Here is a 14,409-nt window from a genome sequence, read left to right as displayed (position 1 = left end):
AAGAGAGGGAAACAAACGACAAGAGACTCTTAATGAAAGAAAACAAACTGAGAGTTGATGGAGGGAGGTGGGTGGGGGTGGGCTAGATGGGAGATGGGTATTTCTTTTTAAATTTTTTTTTTTAACGTTTATTCGTTTTTTGAGAGACAGAGAGAGACAGAGTGTGAGTGGGGGAGGGGCAGAGAGAGAGACAGAGAATCCAAAGCAGGCTGCAGGCTCCAGGCTCCGACAGCACAGAGCCCGACTTGGGGCTCAAACCCACAAACCGTGGGATCTTCACCTGAGCCAAAGTCAGGTGCCCAACTGACTGAGCCACCCAGGCGCCCTGATGGGGGATGGGTATTAAGGAGGACACGTGTTGTGATGAGCACTGGGGTATTGTATGTAAGTGATGAATCACTGAATTCTACTCCTGAAACCAATGTTGCACTGTACGTTGGAACTACCATTTAAGTTAAAAAAAAAATACATATATCATGAAAAAGTGGGAGTTATTCTAGGAATTCAAGGACAATTTAACATTAGCAAATCTATCAACATAACTTATTACATTAACCAATTAAAACATAAAAAAATAGATTCTAAAAAATTACTTCATAAACCCCAAAAAGTCAAAAACCAAAGTATAATGAGAATGGAAGAAAATTTCCAAAGTATGAAAGAGTATCTATCATACACCAAGAGCAAATACCATATTAAATGTAGAAATATTAACTGCATTTCAGATAAAGTAAGGAGTAAGATATTATTACGGTTAACGTTGTTTTGGAGGATTAATCAATGCAATAAGAGTATAAATTATATAAATAATACAAAAGAGACAAAATTATATTCACTGAAGATGATTCAATTGATCATCTATAAAAACAATTACAACTTACCATTACCAGTCCATTAAGGTGACTAAATACAAAATAAATGTACAATTCGCTACATTTATTTTACACTAGTAATTACTAGTTTGAGATTCAAATGAAAAAAATAAGTCCCATTTACTACAATGATTCCTGATTACAAGATTCCCAGCAATAAATTTAATAAGAATATACTTATATAAATAGGATATAAAATGTTACTGAAGTATAAAGATCTGAAGAAATAGAGAAACATTTGGTTAGTACACAATTTACCTGTGAGATAGATTCGCTTTCTTTAGTTGATAGGAAGTCTTCAATTGGTAATAGTGTTAATGCTCTTTCTAAAATTCTTCTGACTGTTGTCTTTCCTCCACCTGTTGGGCCTACCAACATCACACCAACACGAGTCTAAAACAAAATTGCAAATTTATGATTTAATTTTGGTTTACTGATGGTTCAGCTAAATTGAAATCTGAAGGTTCTTATTTACAAATACATCTTGATATCCACAAACCCTTCCTTCAAATTATTGTTCAATCTCTTGTAATCTGTGTTCTGTTTTCATTGACTAGGTTAATGTCAAAATGTACAGAGATCTAATTTTCAAATTCAAAGCATAACTGTCAATTCTTATTTTTGACACTTTGTCTCACTTTCCTATTCTCCTTTATTTCTGTACCTTTCTCGAAGATTGGTTTCTGTAATATGTTTTCTCTCAGCTTTCCTCTTCTGAATTTTTTCTCTTTTGAGTTTTGAATGCCATTTCCGTGTTAGTCTTCCCTAATTCATCCTTCTCTCTCTCTATATATCTCTCTCTCCTACATTGGCCTTATCCTGTCTCATCAACTTGAATATCTCTAACTACCACCTGAGTTCTAATGACTTCCTAACGTACGCATTTCTTCCAGTCTCTGGTTCTGTGTGCCTGAGTGAAATTTTGGTAGTTTACTGTATATTTCCATCTGGATATCTCACAAGATTTTCAGAGTCAACATAATCTACTCTACACCTTCTTTTCACACTTGTCACTTCTCTTAATTCCTGATCTAGTAAATAAAATCACTAGCTATACATTGTCCAAAGTCCCTCAGCTCTTATAAAACCTGCTTGATTCCATCTTCTTCTCCAACCCGATCACAATTGCTGTTATGGAGTGAAAGTCTGTGAATGTCTGTGTCTCCCTCAAATTCAAATGTTGAAGCCCACATCCAATGCGATAATGTTGGAAGTGGGGCCTCTGGTAGGTAATTAGGTTTAGATGAGGTCACGAGGGTGGGTCTGTGATGGGATTAGTGTCCTTAGAAAGAGAAGCAGAGAGACCAGTTCCGGATCTCTCCACTATGTGAGGACGCAGTGAGAAGGTGGCCACCTGCAAGCCAGAAGAGGGCTCTCAGCAGAAACCAAGCCTGCTAACACTTCTATCTTAAACTTTCCAGCCTCTAGAACTGTGAGAAATAAATGTGGCTTAAACCGCCCGGTCTATGGTATTTTGTCATATCCTCCCAGATGGACTAAGCCAAGGGGGAAAGGGTCAGATGGTGAAGCTCGCCCTCTTCTAGACTACTGTAATAGTAGTAAAGGAAGGATTATTATTATTATTTTTTTTAATTTTTTTTTCAACATTTATTTATTTTTGGGACAGAGAGAGACAGAGCATGAACGGGGGAGGGGCAGAGAGAGAGGGAGACACAGAATCGGAAACAGGCTCCAGGCTCTGAGCCATCAGCCCAGAGCCCGACGCGGGGCTCGAACTCCCGGACCGCGAGATCATGACCTGGCTGAAGTCGGATGCTTAACCAACTGCGCCACCCAGGCGCCCCAAGGAAGGATTATTTTTAATAACGCATCACACACATACATTAAAATTCAAATACGGATGAAGCTAAAACATTTTTTCCCTTCCATTCCAATCTCTTTATCCTCATGGAGGAAAATAAATACCAGACAACTTAAAAATGGAAAGTGCAAATATCAGAAACTTTTAGAAAAAATTATAGAAAATATCTTTATGAAATAGGATAGAAAAGATTTCTAAAAATTCAGAAAAACACAAACCATAACAACAAATCAATAGACTTTACTGCATTAACAACAACGTCTCCTGCACAACTGAACTCTAGGAACATTTCTGAAAACCCAAGACTTGGAGAATTTATTTGCAACACATATAAACAATTAAGAAATAGGATATAAAATGCATAATGAAAAGCCTACACGTTTGGTAAGAAAAAGACAAAAAATTCAACTGAGAAATGAGTATATTACATAATCTGGCAATTCACAGGACACTCAAATGGCAAGTAAATATAGACAAAGGCATACAGTTTTACCAGTCATCAATGAAATGCATCACCGTTTCCAAATGGTTCATTCACAGGGATAGGAAATTCAAAGAAGGTGTAGTTATGAAAGGCCACATTTATACCACATTTGTGGGGTTTTTTACAATTATGTATTAAGGGGATGAAGGTGAAGAAAATGAATCTGTTCAAAGTTAAAGTGAGGGCTGAATAACCACATGTGGGTAAATAAATGAGTAAGCCACTTTACTCTGAAGAACATTAGACTAGTTCTCTTTTATCGTTATCCTGGTTTTCTCCTTGATCAGACCTATTATAATTCAGGAGCAAAGAAGTGCCAACATGCCATTCTACACTTACCTGAAGTTGATTATAAAACTGTATGGTTTTCTCGTTCTGAGCTGGCCACTGATGGAAACCCAACTGTTGTGTTGCAATAGATACTACTTTCTAAAAGGAAATAAATACGTTTAAAATGCATTGCAAATTGAACCCTTAATACATAATCCTATAAAATCTCTCTTAACCAGGTACTGAATACTGCACTTTAAGATAGTAGTTCTTAATTTCTTAGTTCCTCAACCTGATTATTACTTTCCCCCCAAACTACGATACACACAAAATTTTATGTTGACAGATCCCTGGTAGCAGATTCATAGACCTTCCCTCAACTTAGGAATTTATTCTTTAGGATGTATTTAAGAACTACCTGTTACCATAGTACGATTGTCTAATTATCCTACACTAAAAGAAAATTTAAGAGTCTCTATCTTTGTGTAATTCCAATCACCATTAAGGTAGATTTTCAGCTCTGTAACAAGTATTTTAATGTTTCCATGTTCAGAATATTCTAGGATAGTAAGTACAATTTGTTAAGATTGAAGACTTGATGTGGTTATATATTAAAACATCCAGAAGTGGCTGCAGCTTGGAAAGATGCTTAATATTATAACACAGGAATTATGAGGGCAGCCAGGTTTCCTTCCAAAGTGGGGTCAATACTATTGGTAATTGTCGACAGAAAAAAGCGGGATTTATCCTTTTTCTCACCGACCTCTCCCAGTCCATTTCCCATTCCTTGCATTCCCACAGTGGGACAAGGGAGCAGCTGAACGAGACCCAGAACACTCAGCAGGGGCTGTACAAATAGAGAAAAAGTAGTTCCTATGGCAAGGCCCCTGGGGGTAGGAAATCAGCTGAGAGCAATCTCTTTTAAATGGAGTTGATGAGACACCCACTTAAGGCGTGTACTTGGAGCAATTTTAGATGCAGGGGCTAGGAGTCCTCTGCCATGGATAATACAAACCTAGACATCTCCCTGGATGTAAGCAAACAGGCCCGCAGGAGTGGACTAGGGATAGCATGGCTAGCACAGAAGATCAGCAGAGATGGGACAGTCAAAGAAGAGATATTTGGACAGGTAATCCTAGTTGGCTAAAGGTTTTCACAGAAGGTTTTAACATAAAATCATAATCGTACTGTCAAGTATTTATGGCTGTAAACGATGTTCCGTAGAGTCAACCGGATGACAAACTATATATAGGTTATTGCAGGATATGGTTTCAGTAATTCTCTGTTAATCCCTTCGTTGCTCTGAGTTAATGACCCTCCCCCACCCACGCTGTTAGATACTGTCAGCGACAGAAATGTGAACAAGTTGGATATATTCCAATCGCCCATCGCATGCAATTCGGATTCTTGTATCTCAAGTGAACAGGAAGTATAAACAGCACGCCTACAGAATATTTATTTAGTAACATATATTCCTGTTGTGGATACGCTATATGACCGATCATTGTGTAAACCATCCAAAATACACCATTAAATAAAAGACTGGATTATTCGAAATTTAATATTAAAATGATAGCTTTAAATCGTGATCTTTGTGCTATTTCTTGAGCCATATATTGCTATTTGGTAACATTTTATTTAACAGTTATTTATTTATTTATTTATTTAACAGTTGAGAGCCTGCATATTTAGCAATATAAAAATTGTATGAAGGGGAAAGTAGCAGAATACACTGATAGGTTTTACAGAAAACTTTTCTATAAGCTCAGGCTGCAAAAAACTGTAAAACTGATGAAAACGTGAATATATAATGAAGTTAAAAAGTCACATCATCGATGTGCATGTAGAAATGCTACTATGATGGCCACGCTATGTGTTTTAGCTGTGACTTGAGAAATGTTAAGGGTAACACATAACTGGAGGAAGGAGAGGAAGGAATCTGTGGGTCCTGTCGGGTTGGGATGAAAAATGCTTATATAAGACAGACAAAGCAAGACTTGTCAACTAACATCTTCCTTCCTTTGTTCTAGCAAAGTGAAAATTCTCAAAATGTAAATGTAGATATTCAAAATACAGGTAATAGCTTAGGTGCAAATATCCACTGTGCTTCCCCTGGAAACCATGCAGAGCACCACAGAGAGATATACATAGAATTGATATCAAACTGCATTTTTATTAAAATAAGAACACAAAAAAATACGTACAAGATCTAAAACTCATGTGAGTGCTGTGAGAATAGGTAAGCTTATTCAGCTTACTTAGCTTAGAGTTTGAACCTACAATTTGGTAGTCTGGAAAAGTCCAACTCGTTTAATCATGTGGAAGAGAGAATCTGACAGGGTAAGTCTCCTTGCTATCAACTTAGAGAACTAAAAATAAATGATTACATATTAAAAGCGTTAACAGAATATGAAACTTCCTAACTAGAGAATTTAAAGTGAGGTTTAGAATATCAAAGACAAAATGAAAGTTTTAAAAACTCCCAGAGAGACTTCCAGGGAAGTTGGCAGAGTAGGAGGACCCTGGGCTCACCTCATCCCGCGGATACAATGGCTACAAGGAGACAGTGCTAACATCCGCGTAAATGACCCAGAAAATGACCCGAAGACCGGCAGGACAGACTCCCCACGGCTAAACATAGACCAGAGGCCACAATGAAGAGCGCAGGAAGGGCAGAGATGGAGTTGGGAACCGAACTGACCTGTGACACTGTCCGTGGGAGGGAGGGACCTGTGGACATGGAGACAGAAGAGGAGCAGACCCCACCCCGGGCACCCCAGACATAGGGGTGCTGCATGGGGAAGACAAATCCCCGTAACATTTGGCTTTGAAAACCAGAGGGGCCTAACTTCAAGAGTTCTTACTATCAGTGGGGCTTAACACCTGGAACTTTAAATATCAGCAGCTCGGACAGGAAGTTGAGTCCTTGCCCTTAAAGACACAGCACAACAAACGGCCCCTCTGAGACACAGCAAAAAAAAAAAGCAGCAGTTTGAAAAACACGTGGGGTACACAGGAAGAGGCTTACTTGCTCATCTCGGAACGTGTGCTAGAGGAGCGGGGATCTTCGGAGACTTGTCCAACAACAAAGGAGCTGGTGGGCACCATTTCCCTCCCTCATCCCCTGGCCTAGGTACACAGACACCTGCAGGAACCAGTGCAGGGGGGCACTCTCCAGCCGGCCTGCTAACAGTGTGCTCCACCCCGTGTTCTCCTGCAGACACGCCACCCCTGGCCAGGCCTCAGCTCTGGGTCCCACACGCACCCACGCAAACCTTGCTAATGCCTCCCACCCCGCCCCTGCACCTTCTCCTGCAGACCTGCCCCCTCCAACACACCCTCGGCAGAAGCCTATCCAATGTGGGACCACAAGCATGGCAGGGTACAAACTGTTCCAACAGCGACCAGCACCACTCTGAAGTGACTCCTGCCCCAGGGAAAGGGTAGGATAACCACACGTATGAGTTTGACTCTGGCCCCACCCAACACAGGGAATATGTCCTGTAGTCTGACGCCACCAAAGCTCTGGCAAATGCCAGGCCTGGCCCGACTTGAGCCCAGGGAGCTCCAGACTGGCCCACTAACAACACAAGGACCTTGCCCACAAGAGGCAAAGGGAGACACTGCAGACGACTGGACTGAAGGCAAAGGCGGCTGAGCCACAACAGTAGGACACACGCATCACACAAAAGAGATGCCCCTGAAGTGCCAAGTTCTAGTGAACAGAACAGAGGGCACCATAGGACTTCTTTGTAAGACCACTGCTTTCAAGAGCAAGAGATGTAGGGGCGCCTGGGTGGCGCAGTCGGTTAAGCGTCCGACTTCAGCCAGGTCACGATCTCGTGGTCCGGGAGTTCGAGCCCCGCGTCGGGCTCTGGGCTGATGGCTCAGAGCCTGGAGCCTGTTTCCGATTCTGTGTCTCCCTCTCTCTCTGCCCCTCCCCCGTTCATGCTCTGTCTCTCTCTGTCCCCAAAATAAATAAACGTTGAAAAAAAAAATTAAAAAAAAAAAAAAAAAAAAAGAGCAAGAGATGTAGATGACTTTCCTAACACATAAAAACGGACACAGAGAGACAAAATGAGACAGGGGCATATGTTCTAACTGAAGGGACAGGAAAAAATTCACATCAAGAGATCTAAACAAAACAAAGATAAGTCATATGCCTGATGGAGGATCTAAAGTAACAGTCATTAGATACTCACTGGACTTGAGAAGAGGGTGGAGGACCTCAGTGAGACCATCACAGAGAGAAAACAAAAAAAGAACCCATCAGAGATGAAGAACTCAATAACTGACATTTAAAATACACAAGAGGGAATCAACAGCAGACTAGAGGAAGCAGAAGAATGGATCAGCAACTTGGAGGACAGAGTAATGGAAAGCAATCGAGCTGAACGGAGAGAAAAAAGGGAATAATAAAGACTGAGAACAGGTTAAGAGAATTCAGCAACACCTTCAAGTGTTCAACATTCGCATTATAGGGATCCGAAAAGGAGAAGAGAGAAAAAAGGGGGCAGAACATTTATTTGAAGAAATAATGCCAAAAACTTCCCAAATCTGGGGAAAGAAACAGAAATTCAGATCTAGGAGGCACAGAGAACCCCCCAAAAATCAACCCAAGGAGGTCCACAAAAAGACACATAGTAATTAAAATGGCAAAAAGTGGTGATAAAGAGAGAATTTTAAAAGCAGCAAGAGAAAAGAAAACAGTTACATACAAGAGAAACCCCATATGGTATCAGCTGATTGTGCAGCAGAAACTTGGCAGGCCAGAGGGAGCAGAATGGTATATTCAAGGTGCTTAAAGGAAAACACCTACAGCCAAGAACACTCTATTCAGCAAGGCTGTCCTTCAGAACAGAAGGAGAGACAGAGTTTCCCAGACAAATTTCAAGGAATTCATGACCACCAAACAGTCCTATAAGAAATGATACAGGAGATTCTTTGAGTGAAAAGGAAAGATCATAAGCAGAGGAAAGAATAGCAGGAAGCATAAAAGAGGTAAAACTACATGTATCCATAAAAATCAGTCAAGGGATTCACAAAATAAAAGTATATACAGTATGACACCATATATCTAAAATGTGGGGGGGAGAGGGGGATTTAAGAATGCACTCAAGGGGCACGTGGGTGGCTCAGTCAATTGAGCGTCCGACTTTGGCTCAGGTCACGATCTCGCGGCTCGTGAGTTCGAGCCCCGCGTTGGGCTCTGTGCTGACAGCTTAGAGCCTGGAGCTTGCTTTGGATTCTGGGTCTCCCTCTCTCTCTCGGCCCCTTCCTCACTCATGCTGTCTCTCTCTGTCTCTCAAAAATAAATAAACATTAAAAAAAATTTAAAAAAAGAATGCATTCAATATATGGAATTATGGAGTTCCTATACTTACCCCTAAAATTAATACAACACTGTATGTTAACTACATCAGAATTAAAATTTTAAAAATAAAGAAATTAAACAAAAAACAAAAAACCCTACAAGAAACAATAAGTGTGGGCGAGGATGTGGAGAAAAAGGAATCTTTGTGCACTGTTGGTGGGAATGCAAATTGGTGCAGCCACTGTGGGAAACGGTATGGAGGTTCCTCAAAATAAATAAGTAAATAAATAAAATTATCATATGATCCAATAATTCCACAGTATTTACCTAAACAATATGAAAACAGTAATTTGAAAAGATGTATGTACCCCCATGTTTACTGCAGCATTATTTACAATAGCCAAGATATGGAAGGAGCCCAAGTGTCACTGGTAAATAAACGGATAAAGAGGATGTGGTATAATACGCAATGGAATATTATTCAGCCATAAAAAGAATGAAATCTTGCCATTTGCAACAATAGGGATGGGACTAGAGGGTATTATGCTAAGCAAAATAAGTCAGTCAAGGAAAGACAAATACCATATGATTTCACTCATCTGTGGAATTTAAGAAGACATCAATACATATACCACTTATATCTTCAAACTACGTAAGACCAGCAATTGATGGAAAGGCCGGGAAAAAAACATGTATCAACAATTGTAGTTAAGATCTTAATAGACCCCTTCCAGAAACTGATGGATCGATAAAAATGAAACAGAGATATCAAAGGGACAGAATAGTGTACATATATAACATTACATCCAATGGGCACAGAATACATATTGTTTTAAGCACACATGAATCACTTATAAAACAATACCATTAGGGGAGGTCGAAAAGCTCAAAGAAGGTTATCTCAAAGGGATAAATACATACGGGACAGCATATTGTCCCCAGTCAAAACTAACCATGAATGGAGATTAATAATAAAAGGGTAGTTTAGATTCTCCGAATTTGGAAAAACAAACAAACAAACAAACAAACTCCTGGGCGACAAAAAGTCATAAAGGCAATTAAGAAACCTTTCTAGAGAAATGCTAATTAAAACACTACATGTGAAAACTTGTGGGAGACAGCCAAAAGAATATATAGAGGAAAACTCAGATCTTTAAATACTTGAGGAGGAAACACAGGTAAATAAACTAAGCATTAAACTCAAGAAACTAGGAAAAAGGAGAACAAGTCCAATGAAATAAAGGAATATGTAAATAGTGAAGGAAAGAAATCAACCAAATAGACAAAAAAAAAAAAAAAAAAAAAAAAGGGAAAATAATCAAAACCAAAAGTTAGCTCTTTGGAAAACTAACTATTGGCAGACCTCAAGAAAGAATGATCAGTAATGAGAAAAAGAAATAACTGTAGCAGAGACTGAAAACTGATGAGAGTGGGAGAAATAAGTTAATACATTTAGAAACACAGAAATGTTATATACAAAATAGGGAATGTGATCGCTAAGTAACAAAAAGTTAAAATAGTAGTCAAAGCTGCTCCTTCCCACCCCTACGAAACCCAGATCCAAATACTTCCATAGTGAGTTTGACCAAAAATCTATGCAATAGTTCATCTCAATCTCATGCAAGTTTTTTTCAGAAAACAAAAGAACATCTGTCGTTCAGCCTATTTTGAGGAGCTAGTAATAATCTTGGTTCTAAAAACAGATTAAGGATAGTTCACGTGTAAGTGTACATGTGAAAATCCTAAATAAGACATTAACTAACTTCCTCTTGGTGTGTTAAAAATCACATGGCGATAAAGCATGGAGTATCCCAGGAATGTGGGAGTGATTTCACACCGGAAAAGTATCATAAGAAGAACAGGAGACCCAAGGACTGGAGGGAGGAGGTCCCACTGTCTGTATGATGGGAACCCCCAAGAGGACACACAAAATCAGAGCTAATTTTGGACGAATAAGAGAATTCAGCAACGTGGCCATATTCGAGAGGAGCTTCGAATCAAAGGCATTTCGATACACCTGTAATAAACCTCTAGGAGTATCATAAAAATATGACACCACTTTCACCAAAAGCTCTACGACATCGGGAAGCAGCTGAGTGTCACTAGGCCGTGCCGCAGTGACACAGCTGAGAAGAGTGGGAGGGATGAGGCCAGGGGCCTGGGGAGCACAGGAAGTTCACGGGTGCCTTTCCCGCAGAGTCACAGACATCACTTCTAATTTACAAAGATTCAAAAAAAAAAAAAAAAAAAAGGCAGGTAATACTGTTGTGTAAATTTGGGCAAAGAGACAACAGAAAGGGGAGAAGAGACACGAACTGATTTTCCTCATTGTTCATATCAGGGAACTAACAGACAATACCCAAGTAAGTAGGAAATTATGGGTATTACTTTAAAAATGTACAAAGTTACCCTTAGAGTAAAATATTAACCTGCAGGAACATCAGCAGAATAAAACAAAAGTTAAAAAACCACTTCACTCGGTGGAAATTATAGTTTAAAAGAAAAACAGTCCAAAAGTATACCAGGCAAACAAAAAATGGAGTAACAGTCTTACCAAAGTGGAATTCAAGCCAAAAAGCAGTGGCCAAGAAATGCAAAAGCACTGTATATTATTAAAGGGCACAACTCACACAATGACTCGGTATTGATGTTTGTATATCAAACAACATACTAACAACTAGGAGAAGGCAGAGATCCTAGGAGTAAACATTCATGTGCTAGCAGGAGACATCCCCTCACTTCTCTGGGCCCAAGGAAAACAAGTACACAGGTACACGTCTGGCTATAAGGACACAGAACATAATCGAGAAGACAGAAATCAAGAAGAGAAAATGGGGTTGAGGGTTCAGAGAAGGTACTTTTGTTCTGCCCGACAGCCTGCGGGGACAGGAAGCCACCACACCAGCGCCCCCAGGGACAGGAGCCCACGGAGTGGGAGTCGGGAGCAGGTGCGAGCTCCTGGTAGGTCTTTCCCACCACCCAGGGCCTTCTCCCCATGCACAGCTTAGGTAGGACCCACGTGGAACTTTCCAAGACCCTGCTGTGCGTGGTGTGAACTGACCAACCCCGGCTTAGCCTGGAGCCCCCAAAGCACGCCACCCACGGACCCTGATGAAGGCACGTGCCGGGGGCCTGGCTGCTCTCTGCCTGCACCCTGCCCTGAGGGGCCCTGGAGGCCTGTACAGAGTACTTCCCGTAATAAGCATCTTGATTTCAGTGTCTCTCGTGGTCTCTTGCTGACCGTGGCTCACCCTCCCACATCCTGCGCTCCACTTAACAAACGCTAATTTAAGAGTCGTAACAAACGGAGATAAACTGAACTCTGTCTGTATTTGCAGCCGATAAGAGAATATATCGTTTTCCATGTGCATAGGGAATATTCATAAAAATTACCTATATATTAGGCCATTAAAAAGTCTAAATTAAATTCTTAAGGAAAAATAACAAAGACAATATTCCCTGAACATAATTCAGTAAGTAATTCAGTAAGTAGCTGGCAACAGAATCAGAAAATAAAAAGATTCTTTACCTGGAAATTAAAAGCATGAAAAAACTCTGTTTTAAAAGAACACTTAGGAGGGGGCACCTGGGTGGCTCAGTCGGCTGAGCATCCGGCTTCGGCTCAGGTCATGATCTCACGATTCGTGAATTCGAGCCCCATATTGGGCTCTGTGCTGACAGCTCAGAGCCTGGAGCCTGCTTCCGATTCTGTGTCTCCTTCTGTCTCTGCCCCTCCCCCTGCTCACATCTGTCTCTGTCTCTCTCTCTCAAAAATAAATAAACATTAAAAAAATTATATATAAAAAAAAGGAATACTTAGGGGAAAAAAGGAAGAGTTAGCTATCGAATTTCTAGAGAAAAAATGCTTGGGAAAACCCTACCTACCTGAACGTAAGCATATGTAACTAAAGCAGTGCTTGGATGAAGTTATATAGTTTTATGAACTTACCTTAGTAAAAAAATAAACTGCATGGATTAGACATCTTCCTCAAGCAGCTGGACAGAGAAAAACAACACAAAACCCAGAGGAATAAAGGAAGATACTTAAAAAATATTAATATGGGTATTGAAAGACTGGAAATCAAAAAGAGGTATTAAATAAATAAAAAGCTGGTTTTTTTGAAGAAAGCAATTAGATAAACTTCTAGGCAATCTATGTAATGGAGAAAACCCAAGTTAAGAAAACAAGAAATGACCAGGCAAATGACGTCTGAAATTGGAAACTGAAAGGATATCAAGGTAGGGGTTTGCTCAAATCCACATGGGGCGTTCTAACACTTGAACGAAATGAGAATGTTATCTAGTTTAACGAAACTGACCCAGGAGGGACATGAAATCTAACTAGACCAGAACCATGAAAGAACTATCCTGTCATAAAACTCCTGGTCCACATGGTTTTCAAGGAACATGCTCCCAAATACATAACCTAATGAATGAGCTTTTTTGCGAAGTGCTTCATGTGGCCTACAAATAATACGTATTCTGCGCCTGTTGGGAATGAAGTTACATATATAGCTTATGCCTGTATTTAAAGAACAGATCATTATGAAGGTGTTTCAACTATAAGCTACTGAAACCACGTATTTTTTTTTTAATATGAAATTTATTGTCAATTGGTTTCCATACAACACCCAGTGCTCATCCCAACAGGTGCCCATGTATTTTAAAATAAACTTTACACAGTCTTTTTGAAAACTGGGCAGGGTCCCAGGGAAAGGAATCTGTGGGTTTGATGGCCTGACACCTGATAAAAGCCCGGGAAAAGCCAGAGAACTGGGAGAAATCCAGGACAGAAAGAACGGCAGAAGGACAAAGGATGGGAGATCCTGGAAAGGTGGCCCGGTTTGGCCAGACCGTGGAGGCATCGTGAGAATATACGTCAGGGTAACTGATTTTGGGTTTCGTCCAACAGTGGCTTTGTTGATGTGATCAAACATATGTTTCTGGAAAGCACTGCTGGCGGCCACCGGTCCCAGGTGAGGCCAGGGGGTAGCGGGAGGCTGGCTCCCAGTACGAGAGCTGTCGAGGTCCCACCCACACGAAGGCAATGACCCTAAGGCCGCAGGTGTAAGAGGGAAAACAGAGGGCTCTACAATCATTAACACCCAATCTTTCACGATCACAAACTGTTTGCATGTTAAAGTCTTTTTTCATAGTTCTGACCTAATTTGATTCTGAAAGCACCCCTTTACAGGAGGAAGAGAAAACATTATCACTCCCATTGGAAAGATGGGAAAACGGGAAACCAAATAGAGAGCACCTTCTTCGCGTGAAGCTTCGTCGAGGCCGTGTCTCTCCCAGAGGGAAAACATACGCGCAAGTATTTTTATCCCCCCAATTATAACAAGAATAGACTATTTCAGGAAGAACCATAATATTTTTAACTTACTTTACGCTTTTTGTCCTAATCAATATTCCACATCTAAACCACTTGTGACGATTTCCAAAAGTCTTACTACCTCCAAGGCAACTTGATTTTCTGTCGAAACTGCAGCTCCAGGACAAATGTCTGCCATGATCTTTTCAAAAAGTGGGACATCTCCAGGGAGAAATTTTGGTAAACTAGCTTCTCTTACAGCCTCGGTAAGGATCAGACTTTCATCCGTTTCAGAAAGCTCGCTATTGGTGTTACTTCGGGGGGTGGGGG

The 14,409-nt window shown here is 40.5% G+C and overlaps 1 long non-coding RNA gene across 1 annotated transcript; it reads right to left on the bottom strand.

The window, feature by feature from the left end:
- Nucleotides 1-1,158: 1,158 nt before the first annotated feature.
- LOC116737841 lies at nucleotides 1,159-14,409 on the bottom strand. Its single transcript, XR_004343097.1, has 3 exons — nucleotides 14,222-14,409; nucleotides 3,518-3,607; nucleotides 1,159-1,265 (listed from the first exon to the last, which is right to left on the bottom strand). It is a non-coding gene; the product is annotated as an uncharacterized LOC116737841 (long non-coding RNA).

The sequence above is a fragment of the Lynx canadensis genome, chromosome F1 (genome assembly GCF_007474595.2).
Source record: "Lynx canadensis isolate LIC74 chromosome F1, mLynCan4.pri.v2, whole genome shotgun sequence".
In the NCBI taxonomy this organism is placed as follows: domain Eukaryota; kingdom Metazoa; phylum Chordata; class Mammalia; order Carnivora; family Felidae; genus Lynx; species Lynx canadensis.
The sequence above is the reverse complement of the archived record's forward strand: the minus strand, read 5'-3'. Positions and strand labels throughout refer to the sequence as shown.